The sequence below is a fragment of the Aethalodelphis obliquidens genome, unplaced genomic scaffold (genome assembly GCF_003676395.1).
Source record: "Aethalodelphis obliquidens isolate GAN/ISIS:26980383/991018 unplaced genomic scaffold, ASM367639v1 scaffold72, whole genome shotgun sequence".
NCBI classification, from domain to species: Eukaryota; Metazoa; Chordata; class Mammalia; order Artiodactyla; family Delphinidae; genus Aethalodelphis; species Aethalodelphis obliquidens.
In genome coordinates, this window is record NW_020838016.1 from 8,692,237 (window position 1) to 8,711,325 (window position 19,089).

At 41.1% G+C, this 19,089-nt stretch overlaps 1 protein-coding gene across 3 annotated transcripts in view; it reads left to right on the top strand.

The window, feature by feature from the left end:
• ZBTB38 (zinc finger and BTB domain containing 38) overlaps positions 1–19,089 on the top strand; it is a 75,927-nt gene that overhangs the window by 11,717 nt on the left and 45,121 nt on the right. For 2 of the 3 annotated variants that reach the window (XR_003429729.1, XM_027091717.1), the window contains exon 3: positions 7,755–7,820. The gene's annotated coding sequence lies outside the window, so the exon portion shown is untranslated. Of the gene's footprint in view, positions 1–7,754; positions 7,821–8,437; positions 8,769–19,089 lie in introns of all 3 variants that reach the window. The other variant, XM_027091718.1, reaches the window with a different exon arrangement.

The window sequence follows — 19,089 nt, forward strand, 5'->3', positions numbered from 1 at the left end:
TTCTTTGCAAACCAAATAGGATAAAAGCCTACTTCAGCCGGCTGAACTTAATCTGATTGACTTAATATAGCAATCAAGCCTATCACGTCTGATACTTCTCAAATAACACTTGGTCCCAGGTGATATGTTGCTTAATATTTATTATTTTGCTAAAAATTATATTTAAAAAAAATTAAGTATTCTATAACATTTTCTTCTGAGAGGAACTGGGCAAGAAGTTATAAACCCTCTATACTGGAATCTATTCATTAGTTCACTTATTCTATAACCATTTGTCAGGCACCTATTTAGGTGAAAAGTGGATTTTTTTTTTTTTAATTGAGCCAGTGTGTTGAATCCCAAAGAGCAGAATACTAGGAATTAAGGAATACGGCTTTTATCCTGGTTGCTGAGGTCTTCAGATATCACACTCTCTTTGAATCTGATGTTCTCCTCCCTCAGAGAAAGGGTTCAGGGGCTTCCCTGGTGGCGCAGTGGTTAAGAATCCACCTGCCAACGCAGGGGACGCGGATTCGAGCACTGGTCCGGGAAGAAGATCCCACATGCCGCGGAGCAACTAAGCCCGTGCGCCACAACTACTGAGCCTGTGCTCTAGAGCGCGCAAGCCACAACTACTGAAGCCCACGCGCCTAGAGCCCGTGCTCTGCAACAAGAGAAGCCACCGCAATGAGAAGCCCGCGCACCGCAACAAAGAGTAGCCCCCGCTCACCGCAACTAGAGGAAGCCTGCGCGCAGCAATGAAGACCCAACGCGGCCAAAAATAAATAAATAAATAAATGAAATTTATTTTTAAAAAGAAAAAGAAAGAAGGGGTTCAGATGGCATCATCTGAAGCGCCTTGCCTATCCTATAATACTGTGAAATGGGCTATGCCATTGAGAGCCCGAGGAGACGTTGAGGCACATTTTGGAGGCAGTGGTGTGGTCGTCGAGCCACCCTTATTTCTGTGTCCCCTTTCCCTGTTCTAGGAGGGACAGATGTAAACAAAGCCTGTGGTCTGCTGGCCAGACAACTTGTCCCCCCACCCCACCCCCCGACTTGGTAAACAAGTGATTAAGAACTTGAAAGACTTCCATAGGTATTTTTAGTCTCCAGATCCGTTCCTTAACTCATGGAACAAGTTCTCTAATTTTAGGAAGTGGTTTCAAAGGACAAAGCTGAAGATTCCACTGGTAGTGGTGGGAGCAGAGAAAGGACCCCTAATCTGGCGTTGGTTAATCAAGATCCTACCCATATAAGCCCCTCCATTGCACCTGGCAATGCTCTAGGTGCTGTGGGAGATACAGAGATCTCACAGGATGCCAGCCAGAGACGTGAGTAAAGGCAGGTAATTCAACACGATAAAAACATATTGTGCTTTTGTCTTTAGTCCAAAGGAAGTGGAGATTCACTGAGGTTTGTTAGGCTGCTCTGGTGAGAAGAGGTTCATGGTTGTGACCTTTCCGAACTACAAATTCATTCATCCGAGAGAAGAGAAAGCAAATGAATTTGTTCCCAGGTTGTCTTGGAATATCTGCTGCCCAGGATGAAGAAAGATATGAGGAGAGGATTATGTTCTCACATGGGGTAGATTTTACCCATCTGTAAGAATTCTTCCTTCTCCACTTTCATTGACGTCACCACCTTCCCTCTTCAACCTAGTTGCCTGCTAATCTCTCTAGAAAGAAGAAACTCAGCCTTCTTGCTGAATGTCTTTTGCCAGTTCAGGATCTAGAAGACCCTGCTGTTTCATTTGCTCTCCATCTGGGGAGTGGCAAACAGTGATGGCTGCAAATGAACATGTGACTAGAGATGCAGGAATGCTCTTGATCTCCGTGGGCACGCAAGGTCTTTATTAGTGCCACATTTCCAATGCACTGCAAAATGAAAGCAGGGGCTATTCTGCTGCTAAAGCTGAGGTAGTGACATCGAAAATGGTGGTGAGCCATGCTGAGGATGTTCCCATGGGAGAGTCTGAGCTGAATTAGCTTGGGGTGGGATGTTGTCTACCACAGTCTCCCGGGCAACCCTAAGTCACATACCACTTTTTCTCGGTTGAAAACCACATGGTTCACATTTCCCTTCTCCCTCCAACTCTTTCCTCGAGGGTAACCTCAGTTTGGTCCCCAAGGCTTGCTGCCTGGCCCTTGCCGTCAAGTGTGTACTGCTTGCCTTCATCTTACACAAGTGCTAATGGATGGAAGTGAGAAACCTCATGTCTAAGAATTGGAGCAGGCTTCCTGGAGCTCAAACTCCTCACCCATGATCATTCACCCAAGCCTTTGTTCTACTGCCTCAGGACCACCGAGAGAGATAATCCTCCTCGCATATTCTGAGCAGGGTGGAGCTGATGGAGTTGATTTGAAAGCCCCCTTTGCAAGCCATCTGGCTGGCATTTAAAATTACTGCCAATGAGCGAGACAGTCATCTGGTCACCTAGCCAGGAGGCAGGAGACTTGGAGTCCAGCTCTTGGCCTAACCAACCTAGAAAGCAAGCAAGTGGGGCTGGATTGTTTAGAATCACAAACCTTCAGAGCTGGAAGGGATCTTAAATGGGGGCAGAATGTACAGATGTTCACATAGAGAGGCAATCATTAAAATGATGCATTTGAAACACTAAGCTTGGAAAATCTCTTACTCAAAAGTTAGGCTTTTCAAAAGTCCATTTTTAAAATATGTTGGGGAAGGAACTCATCATATGGACTTAAGTTGTCTGTTCAGGACAGAAACACTATTTGTGAGTAGAAACCAGGTCAGTCTTTTTTTTTTTTTTTTTTTTTTAAACATCTTTATTGGAGTATAATTGCTTTACAATGGTGTGTTAGTTTCTGCTTTATAACAAAGTGAATCAGCTATACATATACATATATCCCCATATCTCCTCCCTCTTGTATCTCCCTCCCTCCCACCCTCCCTATCCCACCCCTCTAGGTGGCCACAAAGCACCCAGCTGATCTCCCTGTGCCATGCGGCTGCTTCCCACTAGCTATCGATTTTACATTTGGTAGTGTATATATGTCCACGCCACTCTCTCACTTTGTTCCAGCTTACCCTTCCCCCTCCCCGTGTCCTCAAGTCCATTCTCTAGTAGGTCTGCGTCTTTATTTCCGTCCTGCCCCCAGTTTCTTCACGGCCATTTTTTAGTTCCCCGACCAGGTATCAAACCCGTGCCCCCTGAAACAGTAGCTCAGAGTCTTAACCACTGGACCACCAGGGAAATCCCTCTTTGATAATTTAGATTAGAATAATCTAACAACTGGATAACAAATTTATTCACAAATGCAGGCTTGTAGAAGAGTTTTAATACAGCAAATGGGTAAACTCACTAAGTGTGTGATCTTGGGCAAATATCTAGATCTCTCATGGTCTCAAGTTTCCTCATCTGTACCATGAAAAGACTGGACTTCATTAGGTGAAGTAGTTTGCTCAGATGCATGTGTAAGCTTTTCCACTTATTTCGCCTGATAAAACATTTCCAAATTATGACAAATCTCTGACCAAAACTGTTATCCTGCTTTCTATCCTTAACTTTCCAACATGGTCTAGTTAATTCCTCTTCTCTTATTCTTTTCCACCTGCTGGTCCAAACTGTCTCCAGTTGGTACCCACAATTCCCAGGGCTTGGAGAGTTGAGGCTGGTTCATCTAAACAGGGGTAGTCCTGGCTCCAGGGAGTAGGGGTCCCCTCTACCAGGAGTCTGCACAATCAGAAGATTCCTATCGATACATCAGGACAATGTGGATGGAGGAGGTTTTATCCTTTTAGGATTGGTGGAAAGACCCAGACTTTGGAATCAATTGGACTGGGTTTGAATCCTAGCTCTGCTATGTGTGACTGGTAATCTCAGTTAGTTCCTCACTTAAGGTTGATGATAACTAATACCCACCTTGCAGGATTATTGGGTTAGAATTAAATAATATAGCTAAAATATTGAGTAGGTTTTCAATAAATGGTAGCTACTATAGACTTAGCTCTGATCAAAGTAGAAAGCAGAAGCCCCTGCCCTGATATCTAGGCAAAATGTAGATGTTCAAAGTAGCATTGGACTTTCCTAAAACTTTAGGCTAAAATATCATTCAGAGGCATTTTTAGTCATTGATAAATTAAGTCACCATATTGTTTCCATGAATATCCTACAAACAAATGTAATAACCAACCTCATAAAAATGTTTAAACTTTTTAAATTCTAAGAACTTAAACAAAAATGTTACATCTGGTAAACATTTTATTTTTAAAAGTCGAGATTAGGAAAAAAAAAATCAAGATTATAGTAGCCGAACCTGATAACAGATTTTACCCACAAATGTTGAATATCTGTATTAGGTATAAACGGAAACCAGCTGTAGTTTTTAATGCAGTGAATGGAGCAAAGAAATGTGCAAACCAATCCAAATGTTTATTAACCAAGGACTCCTCGGGGACTCAGTGCCCTGACTTTATGTTTTTTTTAAACAGAGAGTCAAGCTTTGTTCATACTTGAATTATGTACTTTGCATAAGTCATGCAATTTAACTTTAACCCACAGGACTGAAAAGAGAATGCGCTCAGGCTGACTGCAGAAGGAGACTGTAAGCAAGTAAGGGCATTAATCAAAGTGAAAGAGGCAGCCCTTACTGCTAGCTCTGTCCTTCTCCAGGCTGCTCCTGCCGATTATTTTGGGTTCCTTGTGCTTGACTCATCAAAGAGGCAAAAACAGGTTAAAATTTTCATCACGGAAAAGGGATTTGTCTGTTAAATGCACGTGTGTGCCTATGCCCTGAGGAGGTTGATGAGCACACAATTTTTAAAAATCATAAGTGAGTGCATACCCTTGCCACTTGTAATCATGACAAAGCTTAAGTGATTCAGGCATGACCATGGTTTTTTTTTTTTTTACGTGCAAAACAGGATTTACTAGTCGAGAATGTCTGTCTAAACAAGTTCATCCATGTAAATGCTTTCAGCTACAGCTCAAATGTGTTTAATACAAGCAGGTTCGGTAAACAAGCCACATTTGCTTGTTGAATGTTTTGGAACATCACAAAATAAACCGATAACGTGGCTTTTAGGCTCGATTTGACAGACGGTAGACAGAGAACCCCACTGGGAGGTTTGGAAACCACTTGCCCTGGCATCCGGCTTACAAGCACCAGTAAGGGACCTGACCGCATTCACCATCCTGCCCCTGCAAAGCGGACATAACGCTCTTCACTCATTCTGTGGGAGCCTGATCTGGATTACTGTCCTTGTCACTGTCATTTACTATCTCAGGCAGAGGAGGCAGCGACTTCCTTCTATGTGGTCAGAGTAGATTCCGCATCGTGTATATTTAGCTTGCATGATAATAATTTGTGAGTATTTTAATGTGAATGTCTAACTTTCAAGTGTTACTAATGAGGACTATCTGGACAGACACCAAGGGCATCAAATGTCTGTGTTCACCTCAACCTCCTCCAGCCCCGCTTTAAGGACCCTGCTTTATAGATGACCATATATTAAATTGGTACCTTGCAACTGAGCGTTATAGGCTCACTAATTCTCAACCTCCATGGTGAAGGAGGAATTAGCCTAGGGATACTCCATCCTAATTTTCCGTCGCTGTCAATGCTAACCAGAGCTCATAGAGCAATGATGGTGGGGGCGGGGAAGATGGGTCCACCATCGGGGTTAGACCAGGAGCTACTGTTTCCGTTAAAGCCACGTTTATTTCTGAAATAGTTGTGGGAGAGAGATGTGCTCCAAAGCGAAGAGGGCTCGGAGTGGTTCAGGTATGACCGACCATCTGGACAACCCAGCTCAGAGACTCTAAAGTGTACGGGATAGAGGTGGGCTGGATACTTTCCACACATTGAGCTAAAAAATCACTTGGGTTCGGTGGAAGGAGACAGAATGAGAGCTAGAAACAAAAGATCCGGCTGTGAAAACTAGTACTTAAGTTCAGATGTTCAAATACATTTTCTCCTTTAAAAATATTCTGGGCAACTTAAATGTTTTGCTAACCTGATTATTTGCAGCCAGTTCTTATAGAAGAGAGAGACAACCCCAGAAAAGATTAATGCATTTTTGCACGTGTTAAAATTAATTAACATTAGCATATTTAGTGATGCAATAGGCAATTAAAGACTTTTGGAGAAATAAGAAGAAGAAAAACGTACGTATTATATATTCAAAATCAGTCTCATAACATTTTCTAAAAATGTTGGCTTATGTCCAGGATCTAAGGCTGGGGGTGGATATGGTTTCTTTGTAGCTGAAGAAAGAGTAGAAAAGAATCTGTTCCATTTCCTTAAAAATAAAAGACTTCATGTTTTATACAGCATGGTAAATGAAATGCTTTTCTGATTTTTACCTGCCGGCAGGATCTGGAGGAAATTTTGCTAGCAGGCTATTCTGTTTTCCTCTCTTTGGCAACATGGTGACACTGGTTTTGTAGCAAAACAGTCTTTGCTTATTAGGCATTTCTTCAAAATCCTGAATAAGCAGCTCTTTCCACATTTTTTTGTTCCACATGTTAAACATTTCATTGCAATTTGAGCTTCGTCTGTGTGTGTGTGTGCATGTGTGTGCGTGTGTGTGTGTGTGTGTGTGTGTTGATAGGAAAGATTGAAAGGGGATGTATAAGAATTCTTGAAGGTTTTTTGTTTAAAAAATTAATTCCTACGATTATGTATTGGAGTCTCTACAGAAGGTGATTCCAATTTATTACATACAGCCAAAGTAAAGCCCATCAATCCTGAGCAGCGGCAGTAGGGAGGGGATATTGAAGAAGACATGAAATTCGGTGTTTGAGTAGATGAGATTTAATTTTCGGAAAACATTTCACTCATAAAACAGATAGCACCCCAGTGTCAGCCCTGACCTCCGTGATGTCAATGTCATCGTGGGAGCGTAGCTAAGCCTCAAAGTAAAACAAAGAAACATTGCATGTCAGCTCAACACCATTTCTTCCCTTACACTATGTACAATATATATACACAAAGCCTTTTGGTATTCCTGTTAACGGCTTGTTACTTTACGTTCTAGCTTTTGGAGGGGGAGGAAGGAGAAAAATCATTTTGCATTTCCTAGGTTCTGAGCAAGTACAGTATGCTGTTGCAAGACTTAACATTATTTAGGTCAGCGTCCTAAGGACAGCTTTTATTTTATCGTTCGTGATGGTCAGCTATACATCGAAAGGAACTCAGCATCAGTTTATTTTTCTGTAAGTGCTTTTATTCTGCTTTTAAGTTTAAGCAAATTCATTCACATTTTAATACCATTCCGACTGGGGAGGTATCTGCCGTTCTGTACTGCAGATACATTTAGCAGAATACATTTACACGGCTTGTGGTTAGAGGTTATAGCACGGATACAGACAGCTGATCATGCATTCTTCTACAAGCCTGCCGGCACCATTTAGGATTCTGAAAAATAATCTAGAAATGCTACACCCTTTATAATATTATTCTTTACTTTGCAGTAGCTTAAAAGGTTTGTGTTTGTCATTGTTGCTAGCCATTCTATGAAATTAGCAGTCTATAAAATGCATCCCGAACCAGATACATACTGTATTGAAAGCTTTCTTCAAGAAGAAGATGTGACAGTATTCGTTCCAGCTTATTTTCTTCCTTAGCAAAAGGATTGTCTGATTCTTAGAAGCAGAAGGGCACATTCATTGTGCAGCAGCTCTGCTGAACTGTATGAAATGCCTTCTACTGTCTGGTTGCAGAATTTGGAGTTTGCTAAACAGTGTTTAGTGATTGGGCTCATCTTGCATCACCAGTTGATGACATTTTTCTTTGTTCCCTCCTACCCAGTTGAACCAAGACTCTGAGGCTGATATGCAATGTCACTTACAACATTAATCAGACACTGCATTTAAGGTGAGCTGTCCTTTGCCTCCTCCTTCCCCAGTGCTCGTGTGCTGCCTGCAGTGCGTATCTTGCTTCTGCGAGCCTAAGATGGCAGGCAGGATTAGCCGTGCTTGTGCTGTGTGTGTGCATGCTGTGTATAGAATTCATTACACGTTGCCTAGTATTTCAGATGTGAGTATGTAAATGCTCGGGATGCCATATCATCTGGTAGCGAAGACTTGTTTTTGCCTCATTACAGCCTTAGCTATTTCAGCATCACCTTTCAGCTCCGATTCATTTGCTTCCGGATGTTTGCTTTTCATCACATTCAAAATAGAATTTTACCTTTTTTTTTTTAACAAAGGCAAAAAAAAAAAAAAAACCCTAAAAACAAAAACAACAACAAAACTCTGCTACCAGATGGTGTCTCCCCTTTCTTCTTGCATTTGCTGTCTTTTAAATAATGTATGTTGTATTGTTAATTAATGTGAATATCAAATTAAACACTTGAAACTTACATGTTTATTATGCGGGTAGGAGGCAAGGTGGAATCTATTTTTAACTCTTATGCACTCCATGGTGTACAAACAACTTGGTTCTCAAATTTGTATTTTCAGTACTGGTATCAGTGGTTTGATTTTCAGCAGATGTGACAGTGGCCTTTGCAGTGGTCAGCTCCAGGCTTTGAACTCTCAGAGGAGGAAGGGAAAAAAATTCAACACGCTACTTCCTTGGTTGCAGCCTCAGAGAAACCTTGGATGAGAAACTTCTTTTTTCAAACCTGTTTTCCTGTTGATAAATTCAGTTCTCGTGATCACAGTACATTCAAGCTGTTCTGCGTATGGTTTTGTGTGTGTGTGACAATTGCATCTAAAACTTGAGAGCAAGAAGACGGAGAAATCAGTTGGTCTCCATCGCTTTACATAAAAATGGCTGAATGTCTTGTGATGCTAGCACTGCATTAAGTGATACATACAGGTAGGTTGAAATTTGCATGTTTTATAGATTTTTTTTTGAGCCATGTAGCAAGAACATTAAATAGATTAAAATATGACTTTTAAAACAAATTAAATAAGACAGTTGTAATTGGGAGGGGAGGGTATTCAGTTGGATGGCCTTTCCTATTCAGATACTATACAAATATATAGCTTTTATAAACTTGTAAAATGATTCTGCTATAAAAGTGAGATGATTCCTCCTAAAAAATCATATATATGATAGGTGTGGCGCCATTAGACCACAAAAGAATTTTTTGAAAAGTCTGTGGATTCAGCTCCATTTTAGCTTGAAACTAAAAATAAATGGGTTTCTGGAGATAATTTTGAACAGCGCAAATAAGCTTAATAAGAAACATTTAAAATATTTAAATTTTAAGAAGCGGTCTTTAAACGTGTTATATGAGAGATGAAAATAAAAACTTAGAGGCTTCCAAAATCAATTTTAGATAATGTACAAGAATAAATGTATTATTTGTATATCTATTATTTGGGAAGATGAGGAGTCACAATTTTAAAGGGGGAACTATTAAATATAGATGGCTCTGTGAGAAGAAAAATAGCCTCACTGAATGAAAGAGTCCCTAGAATGGTTCATTGCAAACCATACAGCTGTGGTTCTGTAAGCACCAAATTCTAGCACTTTTCAAAATAAATTCATGGGTTCTTTCCTTTGAGCTTAACTTCTCAAATAGATTTTAGTTTCAAATTAACACTGGGCCAGAACCTGTTTCTTTGGTAACCACATCTTATTTTAAAATGCAGTAACAGATATGCAAAAGATAGTCTTTAAAAAAAATGTTTCATGAAAATGTTGCAGTTCTTTTTCCTCTTGTGTAGAGTCTGAACTGGTTTTAGACATTTATAAATGCGGTCTTCAAGCCTTAAAAATTAAGCCATATTTCTATACATAGAAACCTTGCACAGTAAGAGCTTTTTCTTTTCCCCTTTGTGCTCAGCACTTTCAAAATTAAGGTTTTCTTTGTCATGTGCTCCAGAATGCTGGTCAAGGCTTGTTGTGCAAAGGTGTAGTTTCATTATCACGAGTTCACCAGCGCCACTGAAACAATAGATACCTCAGAAATTCTGAGAATCAGAAAATGCTTATGCTATTGTTTTTGCCTGATCCCTCCATTGGTAACCTCCGAGCTCTCAGTAGAGAAGGACCCAAACCCAAGCCCACCCCAGCCCCAACTATAAGTGCACATGGAGCCTCTGTGCAACCATCTTTGTAGGTGTGTTAGGAGGGAGATGCTGCCAAACCCAAAACCTCCCTGAGGTTTGCTCCAGTATGTAGAACATTGAGCTGCGGAACCATGTGTAAATAGTTGCTTTATCTTAGCAGTCTGTCTAATATTCCAAAGCACTGTCTATCGAATCAAACCTCTAATGGGCTAAAGATTTGTTGTTGTTGTTGTATTGTTGTTTTGAGGCCAACTTAAATATTTTGCTTGGAGTTTTTTCTCTGGTTCAATATATTAGAACATGATTCATCTCACAGTGATTTTGTTCTCTGGGCTTGCCATGAAATATCCTTCCTGCAATACCTTTTTTTTTTTTTTTTTGCTGTTTGGGAGCCATTTTCCTTCTTGCCTGTGACTTAAAAAGACTAAGTACCTTTTGCATATAGCATCAATCAGAGGATCGTAAACTGAAGGGAAATGTCGGAACCCTGATTCAGCATTGACTGTTTATTTCAGTATCAGTAGCATTAACAGTTGCAGTAGGATCAAGCTAATTGTCACTCGTTCTTGAGCAAATAATGAGCCCAGCATTTGTAATTAAAACACTGTTGCTGTTCGGAAAGATTACAACTCAATGTCTTCTATTTTGATAGGCCGGTACAAATTAATCATTTTGAACCCATTTGAATCTTAATCACAAGATTAGATGGATTCAATGGAATTGTTTTACCCTACAATTGAATGCCTGAGAGATTCAACAGTGTATTTCTTCTCTGTAAAATGTCGATCCTTTTGTTTTTAACTCAAGCGTGGTTGTGTTACCTTATAGGTTTTCATACCTCATGATTTTTTGTGGCATTATTCATTTATGTTGCTCTTGGCCTCTCCTAAAAGAATTTTAAACACAAGTCAAGGAGCTTGAAAGCCAAATAAGACTGTTGGGAAGTATACTGTACCACTGTCATTGTAATTCATAGACCAGTGAAAGGAAGAAGAATTATCATTTATTACGTTGTTGTGTTTCGCCTTAATGCTTTGCCTTCATATTTCACCAGGCACAAAGCTTTTCTAAACTTACCCATTTACAATTATCATTGGATTTCCTGCCGGTTGTAGAGCATAGCACTTATCCCTTCTCATTGTTGGAAAGGCAGTGCTTGACCCATTTATACTTTTTGGCTAAGGTGTTTACACTGGGCAGGCCAGAGCAGGTGCGACAGGAAGAACGTGCAAACAACTGCCTTGTTCCCACCAAAACAAAATGGGCAAATCTGTGGTTTTCTGCCTGAATGATTTGTAGTCTAAAATTCTCAACTCTTTTTTCGGAGAATAGGAATTGTTTTTCCAAGCCTTAACGCAGTGAGATTACCAAGATGGCATCTCTTGCTACTAGAGGGATGTTGATCTACCTCAGCGATTTCCATGGATCCCCCATAGAGGAAATGGGTACCCAGACCACATCTTAGGGCTGGTTGATATGAGGAGATGGATCTAGAAAGACGATCTTCTCTTTAATATGCTAAGCCTTTGAGTTCCTTGGTACCATATGGTTCATTCTAGCAGCTCCCTTCCAAGGGAAATGCTGTTCTTAATGTCTTTCTTGGTAATTAAACATTCAACAAATATATTGAGTACGTACTACATACCAGGCATATTCCAGAGGCTAGAAATATAGTAATGAGCAGGAGAGACCAGGGCCTGCCTCTCATAGACCCACCCCTAGTGTGGTGGAGTGGTAGGGGCCGGGGGCACAAAAATAAATATGTAAACAATTAATTGGAGAAGACAAGTGCAAAGGAGAAAGAGAAGATAAAATTTAAAAAAACAAGGGTGTGTTGTTGGGAGGCGAAGAGCCACTTTATTTTATTTTATTTTTTTTGTGGTACGCGGGCCTCTCACCGCTGTGGCCTCTCCCGTTGCGGAGCACAGGCTCCAGACGCGCAGGCCCAGCGGCCATGGCTCACGGGCCCAGCCGCTCCGCGGCACGTGGGATCTTCCCGGACCGGGGCACGAACCCGCGTCCCTTTTATCTGCAGGCGGACTCTCAACCACTGCGCCACGAGGGAAGCCCGAAGAGCAACTTTAGAATGGTTGGCCAGGGAACTCCTTCCGGAGGAGTGGTATTTAGGTGGAGACCTGGATGGTGACATGGATGCAGACAGGGGAAGGGCTGATGGAGAGCGTTACCAGGAAGCGGGGTGCTCATGCTCAGACCACAAAACTCCTTTCTACGAGTAACTGCCGTTATATCAGAGCCAGCTCTGAGGACTTGGTGCGTTGAGCCTGACTTAGGTAAGCTGCCCCCGAAGCGAGACGGTGGGCCAGGCCCGCATGGCTGGTTTTAGTCAGATTCCCAGGACTCAGTGCCAGCAGAGTCATTGCCTTTGACTCAGACCCACCGCAACACGGCCTCAGAAGGTGCAGTGAAGTTCTGGACTTTGCAGTCCTAGGTGGTATTGAAATTTGGGCACAGATTCAGTGCTAGCCCAAGAAATCCACAGAAGAAAGGAATCCCGGAGCAAGGAAATTTCTGGGAAGCCTGTTGCTTTATTTTTCTTAAGAACTCCAGAACTTCAATTTGTGGCAAAACATTGAGAGAGCCACTTCCTTTAATTTTTGTTTTCAAAGGCAAGAGGTGGAAGGGTCTGTCCCACCTTGCCAGTAAATTGTCTTTGACCTCTGACACCTCCAACGCTTCAGTTTCTGCAGAACTCTGTTGGTGCCTTTCTAAAGACCTCACTGCTTGGAGTGTTCTTTCGCTACTTGAACAAATAATACTAAGGAAATTCTTCGGAACCAGAACTCTTTCATGCCTTTTAGGTTCGTCTGCTCATAAAGCTCCAAGAACAAAGGGATAGGTTTGCTCTACACCTGAGAAACCATAAGACCCTTCAGAGTCTTCTCAATGTTTCAGAAGCACCTTCTAACCCTGATTCACAATTTAGTGGGCTTTCCTTATCACAAGTTAGAAGTGGCCTGGCTGACTCCCTATACTTTGTTTGGTTTTGACTAGCCATAAAACATTCCACTGCATGAAGAATGTTCTAGTTCTTTGTAGTAGAATATTGCCCATCAGTAGGGAGGGGCTTCAACTGTTCAGTTCACTTCTTCAAATATTTGTTGAGCATCTGCTGTGTGACAAGCACCGCTACAACCCAGGCAGAATGGAAATGTGACACGAAATTCCCTGTGAAGCTCATGTCCACTTTCACAAGGCTAGGGACAGGTACAATTGTATATCCTCTCTGTTCCAGAAAGAGATGAATGGCATGCCGCTCTCTTCGTGGCCTTTTATACTGTTTCCTGAAGGCTAGCCTTCAGTTTGGGGGCATCTCAACCAATGGAAAAGATGGTTCTTCCCTGGGACTCTGTGTCTCATCCTCAATCACCTTCCCAAAATGTCCTGGTTCCCGATAAGCCACCGTATGTCTGGCTGCCCTTCTCCAAGCTGGTCTGCCTGGCCTAGCAGGTGACCTCCATAACGGTTGCCACTCTTTCGCATTCATGAGCAGATGTGAAGTTGAGAAGGCCTTGAATGCAAAAATGTGAATTCGTGATGCAGGCAAGATGCTTCTGCTTTTTCACCTTCCCTGACAGACAGTGGGGGTCTCCCTGCTGGCTGTCCTGCTTCTGTGGGAAGCAGGTAAATCAAAGACCAATTGCCAAAGCCCTTGTCTTTGTTAGGTGATCCCAGCATGGCACTGCCATGGCCCAAACATCTCATTGACCAGAAAATGGCTCTTTTGATCTTGTCATTCATTTTGCATCTTTTCCTTTAATGACCTTCTTGCTTCTGCAGCTATTCCTGTTCAGGGTTTGAGACTAGCATTTGGCTCTGCAGTCACTATATTTGGCCTGTGGAGGAAGTTTGTTTTCTGGTTTGGTTTTGTTTTTAAAATGCCAGTATAAATATTTTTTCTGCGTTCATAGAATGCTGTGAAGACTTTCATGATTTTTTTTTATATGATTAAACAAACCTCTTACTTTACCCCGTGGTTATTGCCGCCAAATAGATATTTTGAAATTCTTTTTTTTTTTTTTTCCTGCTCAAATCTTCTACCCTGTCTGAGGCCTTACTCTAATTAAGGCCTCACAGTCCTGCCCATCTTCCCCAGCACTGAGCATGACGTAGAGTCCCTGCCCCGAGGGCCTTACAAGTCAGTGAGAGGAGAAAACAAAAGCCACCAGCTGAGTATGTGGTTAAATCCCAGAAGGGCAGTGCCCTTGTAATGTTTTCCCCTTTTCTCTTGTTTCTTGAGCTGTGGAAGGGAAGCGGGGGGGACCTTTAGTAGGGAAAGAGAGGGGCATCACTGAAAGATCAGAAAATGCAGGATATTCGGGAAACACTGTGGAAGGGCCATCTAGGAGGCAAAGTGGGGAGAGGGCAACAAGGAGGCGGGGAGGGGTGTGTGGAAAATCAGAAGGAGGGAACAAAGCGGGCAGTCAGGAGGCAGGCTGCTGTGCTGCACCCTGAAGATGGGGGCGTGGGGTACACGGGAGGAGTGGGAGGGGTTGCAACGAGTAAAAGGAGGCTGGGAGAGCCCCCGAGATGCAGGCTGCGGGCCTGCTGTGTAGGGACTGGGTGCTCTCATGTTCTGTCTGGTTCGGCCGCAATGTTGGCCTTAGGGCTTAACTGTCCCACGTTGACTGTTATGAAAAGCCCGCAGATTGGCATCCTTAAGGGTGATTTATCCCAGAAGCTTATGAAGTCTCTATCCCAAGGCTCCTATTCTACATGCTGAGGATGCCAGAGACCACCCCCCAGCCCTGCTGCCGTCACTTGACTAGAGCTGGGTTAAACTTTAAATGAGCAGATTTTTACATGGGTTGTGACCAAATGCTTTTGGTTTTCCACAAAGCTCATTCTGGAGATAGACCCCAAATACCCATTTTAAGCAGCAGACTTTAGAAACTCTTTTGCCCAAAGTCATGTTGGCCTCACAGGTGTGCTGCTCTGCTTTTGGAGCCCCCAAAGCCTGTCTTCCTTGCTCTTCACCCACCTTTCCAGGCCCTGGTCTGAGTGCCCGGTAAACCATCCCCAGTGGATATTCTGATTGTTTGAATTCCTTGGTCTCCAGGAGCACCGCCCCTGCTGGCACACCAGCATGTAATGCCGCCATCATCCGGTACTTCTTTTTTTTTTTTACATCTTTATTGGAGTATAATTGCTTTACAATGGTGTGTTAGTTTCTGCTTTATAACAAAGTGAACCAGTTATACATATACATATGTTCCCATATCTCCTCCCTCTTGCATCTCCCTCCCTCCCACCCTCCCTGTCCCACCCCTCTGGTGGTCACAAAGCACCGAGCTGATCTCCCCATGCCAGGCGGCTGCTTCCCACTAGCTATCTATTTTACGTTTGGTAGTGTATATATGTCCATGCCACTCTCTCACTTTGTGCCAGCTGACCCTTCCCCCTGCCCGTATCCTCAAGTCCATTCTCTAGTAGGTCTGTGTCTTTATTCCCGTCTTACCCCTAGGTTCTTCATGACCTTTTTCTTTGCTTTCTTAGATTCCATATATTTGTGTTAGCATACGGTATTTGTTTTTCTCTTTCTGACTTACTTCACTCTGTATGACAGACTCTAGGTCCATCCACCTCACTACAAATAACTCAGTTTCGTTTCTTTTTATGGCTGAGTCACATATATACAATGGAATATTACTCAGCCGGTACTTCTTGCTTAGCTCTTACGGGAACGTGAAGCACAGACTTCAGTTGCTGTGTGAAACTTAGACTCACTTTATTCTGTCATTGAGGGAACTGTGGCCTGGAGAAGTTCTGATTTCTCCAGGTCACTCAGAGAGTTAAGTGGCCACGCCTAACTCCCAGTCCAGTGCACTTTCTGCTAAACCAAGGTGCTTTTAGGTCACGTGGGAAGCCCAGTTCTAAGCCAGAGGTTGGCAGGCTTTTTCCGTAAAGGACCAGATAGTAAATATTTTAGGCTCTGTGGATCAAGGCAAAACTGAGGATTATATGTAGGTATTTATATAACAACAAAGAAAATAAATTTCTATGAACTCTTTATTGATGAAATTAAAAACATACTAATATATAATATGAAGTATAATAATAATTATATATATTTTATATATATACACACATAGTGCCATAGATACAGAAATGATTGGCTGTGCCTGTGTCCCAGTAAAATTTCACTTATGGACAATGAAATTTGAATTTCATTTAATTTTCATGTCATGAATATTATTTTACTATTGATTTATTTTTTCAGTCATTTAAAGATGTCAAAACCATCCTCAGCTTGAAGGTTGTACAAAAACAGGTGGCAAGCAAAATTGGCCTGTAGGACGTAGTTTGTGGACCCATTTTCTAAGACAAAAGCTGCAAACCGGGGGCCCATTGGTCAGTCCAACCCATATATGTACTTTGTTTGACTTCTAACAAGAATTTTAATTGAATCCATTGCCAACTTTCTGTTTTCTATTTTTTGAATTGTATTTTTTACTTCTAATTATAAAAGTAATATATATCTACTTTGAATTAATTTGGAATGTTAACATTTTGGCGTGCATTCCTTCAGTCCTTTATCTGTGCCTGGCGATTTTTTTAATAGTTGAGATAATATAGACAATTTTGTATCTTCTTTTTATTTACTTAATATCATAAGCATTTTATATCATTTTAAAGTCTCTCATTGACATAATCTTTTAAAACTTTATCGTGAAAATCTTAAACGTGCGTACAATATGAAAAAGCTAGTTTAATGAACCCCTGTACAGTCCTCGCCCAGCTTCAACAGTTCTCAATGGCTGGCCAATCTTGTTTCATGTAAATCCTCTCCTGTATTATTTTAAAGCAAATCCCAGATCATATCGCTTTATTGCTAAATATTTTAGTATGATTCTCTAAAAGACAAGGATACTAAGAGAAGACGCTTTTTTTTTTTTGAGGAAATAAATGCTAAAGTATTTAGGTGTGGAAGAGAATGTTTGCAACTTACAAATGATTCAAGAATAAAAATAGCTAAAAAGATATGATTAGAGTGTATATAGTTTTTTGGTACTATTCTTGCAACTCTTCTATAACTTTGAAATAGTTCTAAATAAAAAGTTTTAAAAATATGGAATCCTAAAAAAAAATGTTGATTAGTAAGAAAGAAAAATAACCACATGATATCGCTTTACAAATGAACTTATTTACAAAACAGAAACAGACTCACAGAGAACTTACAGTTACCAGGGAGGAAGGGTTGGGGTAGGGAGAGTTACGGAGTTTGGGATTGACATGTACACACTTGCTATATAAAAAAAAAAAAAAAGGAAGAAAAAGAAAAAGAACCACAGCATCATTATCACACCAAAAAATAACAATAATTCTTTAATAACTTCAAATATCATAGTCAGCATTCAGATTTGTCCAGTTAGGTCATTTTAAAAAAAAAAAAAAAAAAAAAAACTTGTTCAAAGCACAATTCCAAATGAGGTCCATACAGTCCAATTAATGTTCCCTTAAATTTCACTTAATCTATAGGTTTCCTTCCCTCTCTTTCTTTCATCCTTGCTATTGTCATAAAAATTTTATTGAAGAAACAATTTGACTCATAGAGTTTCCCCAAATCGGAAATTTCAGATTACATTCCTTGGTGCTGTTTTTTGTTGTTTTTAAATTTAATTTTATTTGTTTATTTTTTATACAGCAGGTTCTTATTAGTTATCTATTTTATACATATTAGTGTATATATGTCAATCCCAATCTCCCATTTCATCCCACCACCCGTCCCCCAACTGCTTTACATGTTCCTCTGTCTCAGAGACTTTCTGTAAAGTGGTCATTACAGCTAGAGACCTGATCAAGACACAGAATATATTTTATATAAAAATCCTGATTTGGGCTTCATTGGAAAATTCTGCAGATCTGGCATTACCACCTGGCAACAATTGGTCTGGGGCTGGGTAGTGACAACCCCATTCCCCATTTAGGTGGGACATGAATGATCCTGTAGGCCCCAGTTCCTACTACTTCCTGCCTGGCTCCCGGGGGCGGGAAGCTGCCACCTGCATTCTACACACTGCCTCTGCAAGGCCCTTGGTAGACTTCTCAACATGACATCACAGGACGCTTTTCAGGAATGTAGTGGAGATTAGAGAAGATGATTTGGACAGGGACTTTCTTAAAATGCTTAAAGGGAAAGAGAGAAGCAGCCATATAAGAGGGAGCCAAGCGACAGAACTTGGTGAGTACCCAGGATGAGGGGAAGAGAGAAGTAAAACAATGAATTAAATTAATAGTGCGTGAAGAATGGGAGGCAGAACGAGTTACAGATTCCTAACCCATGGTGGGAAACAAAGGAAGCAAGTGGGTTTCAAAGGGACACACTTTAGATTTTTTCCTATGTAATGATAACATTGAAACCTTAAAAAAGAGAAAGAAGGGGGGCAGTAAATAAATTGGCCAAGAGTCTTAAATCAGAAAGCTGAAACAGGCAGTTGTAACATAACAGAAATCATGTGGGGATTAAATGAAATGAGGTACAAATCAAGGACCGCTTCCTAGAAAAGGCCGCTAGAAAAGGATCAGGGGCCATGCTGTGGAGATGTTGAAGAACTAGTAGAAATTTAAGAGAGGAGAGAATCTTAAAAGTCTTAGGATATTTTTTTCTTATTTGCAAATGCATGGAAATGACAAATATTATAAGGATATAAAAATATATCACATTTAGTTGTTTTGAAAGGAATACATTTTTACAGAAAAGAATAAAATTATGACAAGTTGGGACGTTCTTGGAAATTTCCAGATAATTCCCCATACTAAGAAGAATGATTAAGAGAGAGAATCTGTGACCGGTTATGAGGAAGGGTGGAAAATTTTGAAGGACAGTCTGATTATGTAAGTTTTAGGCTGTGGTGTTTAAAACTGTTGCCGTGATATTTTAGTTATTAATAACAATTTAGGGGAAATCTACTCGCTTTTGGAGAAACATTTGGCCCTAGTGAGAAAGAAATGCCACTGTTTATGAATTCCAAAGTGGATGTAAGGAGCCATTCACTCGCTAAGCCTCTTAGGAAAGCCAGAGCCGATTTCACCCTTAGCAAGCTGTTGACAGCATCTGATCAAGGTATCACCTGAAACATGTTAGCAGCACAGAAAGTGAA